This window comes from Mus caroli, unplaced genomic scaffold (genome assembly GCF_978045245.1).
Source record: "Mus caroli unplaced genomic scaffold, Mus_caroli_1 scaffold_16, whole genome shotgun sequence".
In the NCBI taxonomy this organism is placed as follows: Eukaryota; Metazoa; Chordata; class Mammalia; order Rodentia; family Muridae; genus Mus; species Mus caroli.
Genome location: NW_028227271.1, coordinates 51903055 through 51910895, shown reverse-complemented (window position 1 = coordinate 51910895; position 7841 = coordinate 51903055). Strand labels below are relative to the sequence as shown.

The 7841-nt window shown below is 39.3% G+C and overlaps 2 non-coding genes across 2 annotated transcripts; both read left to right on the top strand.

The window, feature by feature from the left end:
* The first annotated feature begins 4274 nt into the window (after positions 1–4274).
* Positions 4275–4381, top strand: LOC115029536 (U6 spliceosomal RNA). The gene has a single exon (XR_003835095.2). It is a non-coding gene; the product is annotated as a U6 spliceosomal RNA (small nuclear RNA).
* Positions 4382–7008: 2627 nt separating this feature from the next.
* Positions 7009–7140, top strand: LOC115029466 (small nucleolar RNA SNORA17). Its single transcript, XR_003835042.1, has one exon. It is a non-coding gene; the product is annotated as a small nucleolar RNA SNORA17 (small nucleolar RNA).
* The last annotated feature ends 701 nt before the right edge of the window (positions 7141–7841 follow it).

The window sequence follows — 7841 nt, the reverse complement described above, 5'->3', positions numbered from 1 at the left end:
TACTTATCACCCTGCACAATACTCAAGTACAAATGGATCAAAGAGTTTAATATGAGGCCCAAATCAATGAATCTGATAAAAGAGTCTTGAACTCACTGGCACTCAAAGTCAAAGAAAATAATTTCTGAACAGAACACAGACAATATAGGCACAAAAACCTGAAAAACTTCTGCCTGGCAAAGGACACTACCATTCAGACAAATCACAGTCCTACAGAATGGGAAAAGATGTATACCAACTACATATTTGATAGAAGGATAATATCTAAAATATATGAAGATATAAAAATGGATATCAATAAAACAACCCATTTAAAAATTGGCTTAAAGATCTAAACAGAATTGTCAAAAAAGAAAACATAAAATGATGGAGAAAAACTTAAAGAACTATTCAACATCTTTAGTCATAAGGGAAATGCAAATTAAAACTACTTTGAGATTTCACCTTACATCAATGGAAATGACCAAAATCAATTAAAAAAAAAAGATCTTATTGGTGATGATGTGGAATAGCAACATTCAGCCATTGTTGGTTGGAGTGCAACCTTGTACAGTCACTATGGAAATTAATGTGGTGGTTTATTAGAAAGGTGAGAATATATTTACCTCAAGATTCAATTATATCACTCGGGCATATATATATCCTGTTACAGAGACACTTGCTCCACCATGTTCATTGAGGCTCTACTCATAATAGCCACAAATTAGAAACAACTCAGATATCCCTCAATGAATGAGTAAATCAAGAAAATGTGATACATTTATACAATGGAGTAGTACTTGGCTGCTAAAAAAAAATGAAATCATAAAATTTGCAGGAAATTTGATTTAACTAAAAAAATTATCCTGAGTTAGGTAACTCAGACCCAGAAAGGCTAATATGATATGCATTCACTGATAGGTGAATATTAGTAGTTAAGTCATTGACAAACAAGCCTCAGTCCTTATAATCAGAGGATTTATATGAGAATAGGAGAGAGAGTGAGAGAAAGTGAGAGAGCAAGAGAGAGAAAGAGACAGATACAGACACACACACACAGAGAATTATGGATCTTCCTAAGAAGGGAAAATAGTTATTGGTCTGGTCTGGGGTATATGTGTGGATGGAATAAGAGGATCAAATAGGGAAGCAGGGGAAGGAGTGAGTGAAGAAGAGAATACAGGAAGGCTAGAAAACACTAAGGACCATTTGAGGAGTCCTGAAGAAACTCAACATAGCAGAAGCTTCCTAAAGCATCTAAATGAGATTGTCAAATAACAGGGGAGATAGAGCCCCACCTGGATATCTCTCTTCACTAAATTAAGCTTTTAGCACAGAAAATGAGTTATACCTCATTATGTTCTTGGCCAATGGGCTCCCTTAGGAACCCTCAAACATCCCAGTCTATTGCCAAGGCAATTGGAGGAACAAACACACTGTTAAAGTTCTATGGCGTCCACAATACCTACACAGTTTATTTAATACAGAGAACTTGAATAGACGCTTTCCTCAAGCATTCACCTGTAGCAGCCAGTGTTCTTGGTATTTGAAGCTACTCTGCATGTTACCAAAGGAGAAACCTAAATACCTACCAAGCCATAAACACCTAATCTACAAAGAATGACTTGCCTGCTATCGTTATTACATTGTTGCACTATTCTGATGTAATAGTGGCAGTTTGTAGTAACCAACCAATATCTGATTTGACTAAGGCCCACTTCAGTGATGGGGTTCTTGGGTGTCCAGGAACCTGGGATTAGCTAGGCCAGAGACCTAGGTGAAAAACCAAATAATACTGTTCTTCTAAGGGAACATAGCAGTGAAATTCCTTAACATCCAGGTATACGTATAGATCCATGGCTTGATCATTCATCATTAGAGAAACTTCCTCCTGCAGCAGATGGAAACAAATATAGAGACCCATAGCCAGGCAATGTGCAGGGAGTGAGAGACCTAGAACACTCACTCCTAAAAGGGATTTCTTCAACAAATCTCTCCCCTCAGGGCTCAAAGAACTCTGCGGCAGAGAAAGCCAAAAGAATGTAAGAGCCAGAGAGGATGGAGGACACCGAGGAATCAGGCCTTCTAGACATAAGAGGGTTTGTACACAAATGAACTCACAGAAACTATGGCAACCACTCACAGGGCCTGTGCAGGTCCATACCAGACAGGACTGTAGAGCTGAAAGAAGGGAACACACACCCACACCCTAACCCAGAAGCTAGCTCCAACTGATAACCTTTTGCAGATGAAAAGTTAGTTTTCTTCAAGGGAGTCTTACTGGGGAAACAAACAACTCTTAAGGGTAGGCTGCATGCCCAGCAGGAGATGGCCAACAGAAAATGACCATGCCGTATTTTGGAGGTTCATTGTCATATAATGTTATCAGATCTTTTTATTCTTTTAGCCACATAGGTCTTTTACATATGCATTATGGTTTTAGATTTTGTGTTTTTATGTGATTACAGTGTGTGTGTATGAGTGTCTATGTGTGTGTGTATGAGTGTGGATGTGTGTGTATGTGTATGTATGTGTATGTGTGTGTATGTGTGTGTGTGTGTGTGTATGTGTGTGTTTGTTTCTTGTGCTTTTTCTTTGGCTCTTTTTGTTTGATGGTTCTTTCATACTACAAATTGTTTTTTATTGATTTTATTATATTTCATTTTGTTTCAGTATTGTTCCTTAGACGTCTGTTTCTAACAGGAGACAGAAGGACTGTGAGTGGAGGGAGAGCTGGGGAAGAATTATGAGTAATAGGGGAAAGGAGACTGAAATTGGAATATACTGCATAAAAGTTACGTGCAATAAAAGAAAAAGGTAACTGACTTCATTAACAGATAAAATGATGATATATAAGGAACCTTCTAAAGCAGTCACAAATACTAATACTAATAAACGAAGTTAGCAAGACTGAAGACATAAAGGACAATATACAAGAATCTATTGCATTCCTATGATCTAGAAATCATAAGTGAAATTAAAATCCAATGCTGTTTACAGTGGGATCATAAAATATAAAATAATAAAGATAAACCTCACAAAGATGTGTACAGCATATCCATTGGGTACCACACACTGGAAGTTAAAGAAAGCTTAAATAAGTAAATATACATGTTTGTATATTGGAATTCCCAATATTAAGTGCTTAATCCTTCCCCAATAGATTTGTAGTTTAATGAAATCTCGATACAAATTTCTCTCCCACTTCTACTCTATCAGTATGTATACATATATTTCAAGAATTGATGTGGAAAAAATAAACTATTGATAAACAATATCTCTTATACAGAATCTCAAAATAATTTCACCAAATAAAAACATGTCAGACCAAAAAAGTTCACATTACTTACCCTATCATATATATATATATATATATATATATATATATATATATATATATATGTGTGTGTGTGTGTGTGTGTGTGTGTCATATATATATATAATGTATATGTTATATTAATTTATGTGTATATACTATATAAGTATATAGTATAAAATACAAACTTATCTCTACTGGTAGAAAAGAGATGAGCTTTTTGCTACTTATAGAAAATGAGAAAAAAAATCATTGTTTAAGAGACCCAAGGAATGCACTGGAGTGACAGATAAGTTCATTTTCTTGGCTGTATTGATAATATCACAGGTCTTTATATTCTCAGATTTTGTAATTTTATAGCTTTAATAAGAGCAATGTACTATCTGTCTAGTGGATCTTAACCTTTAAATGTATCTAAAACTTCTAAAAATGTATTTCATGAAATGCTAGTGTTTGTATAATATAAACTTTATTGATGACAACTAATGTTGTATTGCAATTAGATATTCAGTTAGACTACAAATCCCAGAATTCTGGGCAATGAAATCAATGAAATGTGGCAGAAGAGATGAGCATCAATCACTTCCAGGGTTGGCCCATAAGAACCTTCATATTACCCACTCTTTCTTTATGCCTTGTATTGAGTAGGTTGTGATTATTCACAGGACTTTAACATGCAAAAACTATGGAGTGAACAAAGTTGGGTCCCTTGTATCACTGTTTGAAGCAGAACCTTTTAAGAGATCCATCATCTTCTGATTGCTTGAAGATTTTTTTTTTAAAAAGAGGTTTACTTGCTAAGGAATTTAAAAAGTTGCAGTACTGTGTACTGTCATTGCTACCATTATCTTGAAAAGCAAACCTAATTCTTTAATTCTTTGCTATGACCAAAAAAAAAAAAAAAAAAAAAAAAAAAAAGCAAGACAGTATCAGAGTTTGGTCTAATACTAACAGATCCCAGATAGTAAAGAAAAAAGACTTACTTGCATCAGCAACACATATACTAAAATTGGAATGATACAAAGAAGATGATCATGGCACCTGTGCAAGGATGACACACAAATCCATGAAGCATTCCACAGAAACTAAATAACATGCAGAGCCCCAAACAGGAGGCTTGACAAATCGAGGGAAGTAAAATCTGGGTGGATAGAGGTAGGGACCTGGGTAGGAGAGGGCAAACAAGAAGGATGAAGCATGGGAAGGATGGTGGGAGAGGGAACTGGGAGAGAAAAGTGGAATCAGTCTGTGTGGGGGGAGGGTATTCTCAAGACAAGGTAGAAATCTAGGACAATGGAAATCTCCTAGCGTGACTGTAGCTGTCTCCTAACAATACAGGATAAGAAACATGAAATGGTCACCACCTGTAACCAAGCAAGACTTCTAATGGAGGGATGGGGATAACAACCCAACCACAAAACCTTCAACCCACAAGTGTTCCTGCTGATAAGAGGTGCAGGGATAAAGAGGGAGCATAAAGTGGGGGAATGGACGAGAATGTCCCATGCCATGAGAGACAGCCCACCTCTGACACTATTAATGACATTCTACTATACTTGCAGATAGGAGGCTTGCGTAACAGTCATCTGAGTTGATTCAGCCAGCAGGTGATGAAAACCAATGTAGTGACCCTCAGCCAAACAATAGGCAGAGCTCAGGGAATCTTGTGAAAGAGGGACAGGAGAGGATTGAAGAAACCAGAGAGGTCAACCACAAGAAAATATACAGAATCAACTAACCGGGGCCCATAGGGACTCACAGAGACTGAACCACTAACCAAAGAGCATACATAGGACGGACCTAGGCCCCCTACACACAGGTAACATATGTACAGCTTGGTCCCATGCAGGACCTCTAACAGCGGGATCAGGGGATGTCTCTGACTCTGCTTCTTTCCCCTGAGTGGATGGCCTCAAGAGAAGAGCAACCCAGTCCTGTTACATCTTGGTATGCCAAGGCAGGTAAAGATCCAGGGGAGCTTCTGACGAAAAGGAAAGTAGGGCAGATTGATGGGAGGGGGAAGTGATGAAAGAGCAGGCCTGGGAGGAGGGGAAAGAGGGGAAGATCCTTTCAGGATGTAAATTAATTAATTAATCAAGAAGAAAAAGAAATGAAAAAGACACGATAGACTGCACAACTGGGAGTATTTTATTACGCTCCCTTGGCAAAATTTCAACACATGCTTGAAAGAGAGGCCATCCTTTATGGATTCCACAGCAATCTCTGCCTTTGTCTTTTGTATGATGCCCCATGTTTTAAAAAGTTTCCTTTTATCAGAATATGTTGAGATACACCAGAAAAATTCCAAGATATTCTCATCTCAGGAGCCTTTATAACATCCTTAAAGATTGTTTCTAAGGAAGGTTCCAGGTGTGCAAGAGCATAATATCAGTAGAAAGCAAGCCCCTCCCGGCCCAGAGAGGCTGCTGCAGTCAAAATGTCAACTGAGACTTCAACCTCACACGGATCTTACATAGAAAGGGTGTAATGTGATCAGTTAGATCAGATAACTCTGGCTGAGATAAAGACCACGTAAAGGCTACAATTTGATTAGATCTTGTTTGGGGGGTAGCTGGAAAATGGTTTCTGTTGGGATAAGTGAGAGGAAGATAGGAGGGTGAGGAGAGACTAAAGTGTTGAGGGGACAAAGAGATACGCTGCGAGTTTTATGGAAAGGAAAGCTTTGATTGATTATTAGCATATGAAAGTGCGTGGAAATGTTTAGGAAAAAACTGCCAAGTTTGTTACTAAGAAATTCCAAGTTGTTGCTAGCAATTGTGTGATATCTGTTAGACTTCAAGACTGTCAGTGAGCAGATCCAGGCTATCCAATACTAACTTCAAAGTGGACAAAGAAGAAAGTTGAAAATACAAATTGTAGAGAAGACAACTTCTTTGCCAAAAAAGCTGAGAAATCAAGGTATCCACACATGGCCAGTGTCTATCTTTCACCCTGCACAAAATTCAGCTCCAGATGAATCAGATGTCTTAATGTAAGAACAGAAAGTGTTACAGGACAAAGGAGGGAAAGCACTTCAAGATGTGCATGAGTTTTCTGAATGGAACTCCAGTCTCAAGAAATGATGGCAACAACAAATCAAAGGGGTCTGGTGGAATTAAGAATCAAGTGAAGAAATGTGCTATAGAATAGGAGAAAATATTTGAAAGCAGGACATCTGGCAAATAGTTAATATGTAAAATATGCAAACTAAAGGGGCTAAGGAGACCAATGGACAGTTCTCAAAAGGTGAAGAGCAAACGGTCAATAAATGTCCAGCAAAGTTCAACTTTACTGGCTGTCAGAGATACAAAGCAAAACCACATTAAGTTGTTATTTTATCTTAGTCAGAATGCCAGTCATTAAGAAACAAGTTTTATCTATGATATGGACAAAAGGGACACTCGCAAATTGCTGTTGGGGAAGGTGACTTCATCCAGACACTAGGCAACTTACTATAGAGATTCTTCAGAAAACCTAAAATATATCTTCTATATGACCCAGCTCCACCACTTCAGAACTTTTAGCCTAAGCCTCCAAACTAATGTATCTCTGAGGCACCTGCCCTCAGGGTTTATAGTAGTACCATTTACAGTAGGTAAGATATAGAGATAAACTAGAGGTGGTGTGTGTGTGTGTGCATGTGTGTGTGTGTGTGTGTGTGTGTGAGTGATTGTCTAACAGAACACAGAGGAATAACAGGACGATATGTCTAACATGCCTCTAGAGGCCTTGTACATGTGGCTGCTGTGTCACATGTGCAACAGTAGATGACAGAGAGGAGAAAGGTTATGTCTATGCTCAGTGTTCCGACTTATGAACATCTTAATGATTAGTAGCCTAGCATTCCCTGAAAAAGAAGTGAGCCTGAGACAATCTCCATTGGAGCTCCAGGGTGCCTGACAGAGAGCTAGCTTGAGATAACCATTTGTACAGTACCAATCAGGCCCAGATGGGCTCCAAGAATCTAGAGCAAGCCAGAAACTAGAAGAACTCCGCTTGGGAATGTGGGCCCTGGGCTGGAGTGAACCCAAGAGAGACAGCCCTTGCATGGAACCACTTGATTGGGCTGGGCAAGGAGAGAGCCCAAGATGACCACCAGACCAGTGTCATGGGGCCCGAATAGGGAGCTAACCTGAGATAACCACGAGTCCAGTGCTGTGCATTCCTGGTTGGGGGTGGGGGGCAGATAGGATGCCCAAGATGAGTCCTGCCCAGTGCCATAAAGTCATAATGCCACTTGCACAAGTGAGGTCTCTTGAGAACACTCCTGAGATGACCCTGGGCACTCAGAGGTCCTGGTGCCATGAAGAGAAGCAAGTACGTAGTGAAGACATGGAAGAGAAAGAGAAGCAGAAGGATGTGGGCACAGTGAAGAGGGGAAGCATTGGAGATGTGAGAGTAGTGAGTAGCTGGTGATGACACCTAGGGCCATGGTAGGGTCCTGGCCTGTATTACTACTACAAGGGGCCATGTTTGGGTCTGTGGCCCTGCAGCAGCAGGTATCTATTGCTATCAAAGGTTAGAAGGAACTCCCTGGTTTGGGCTG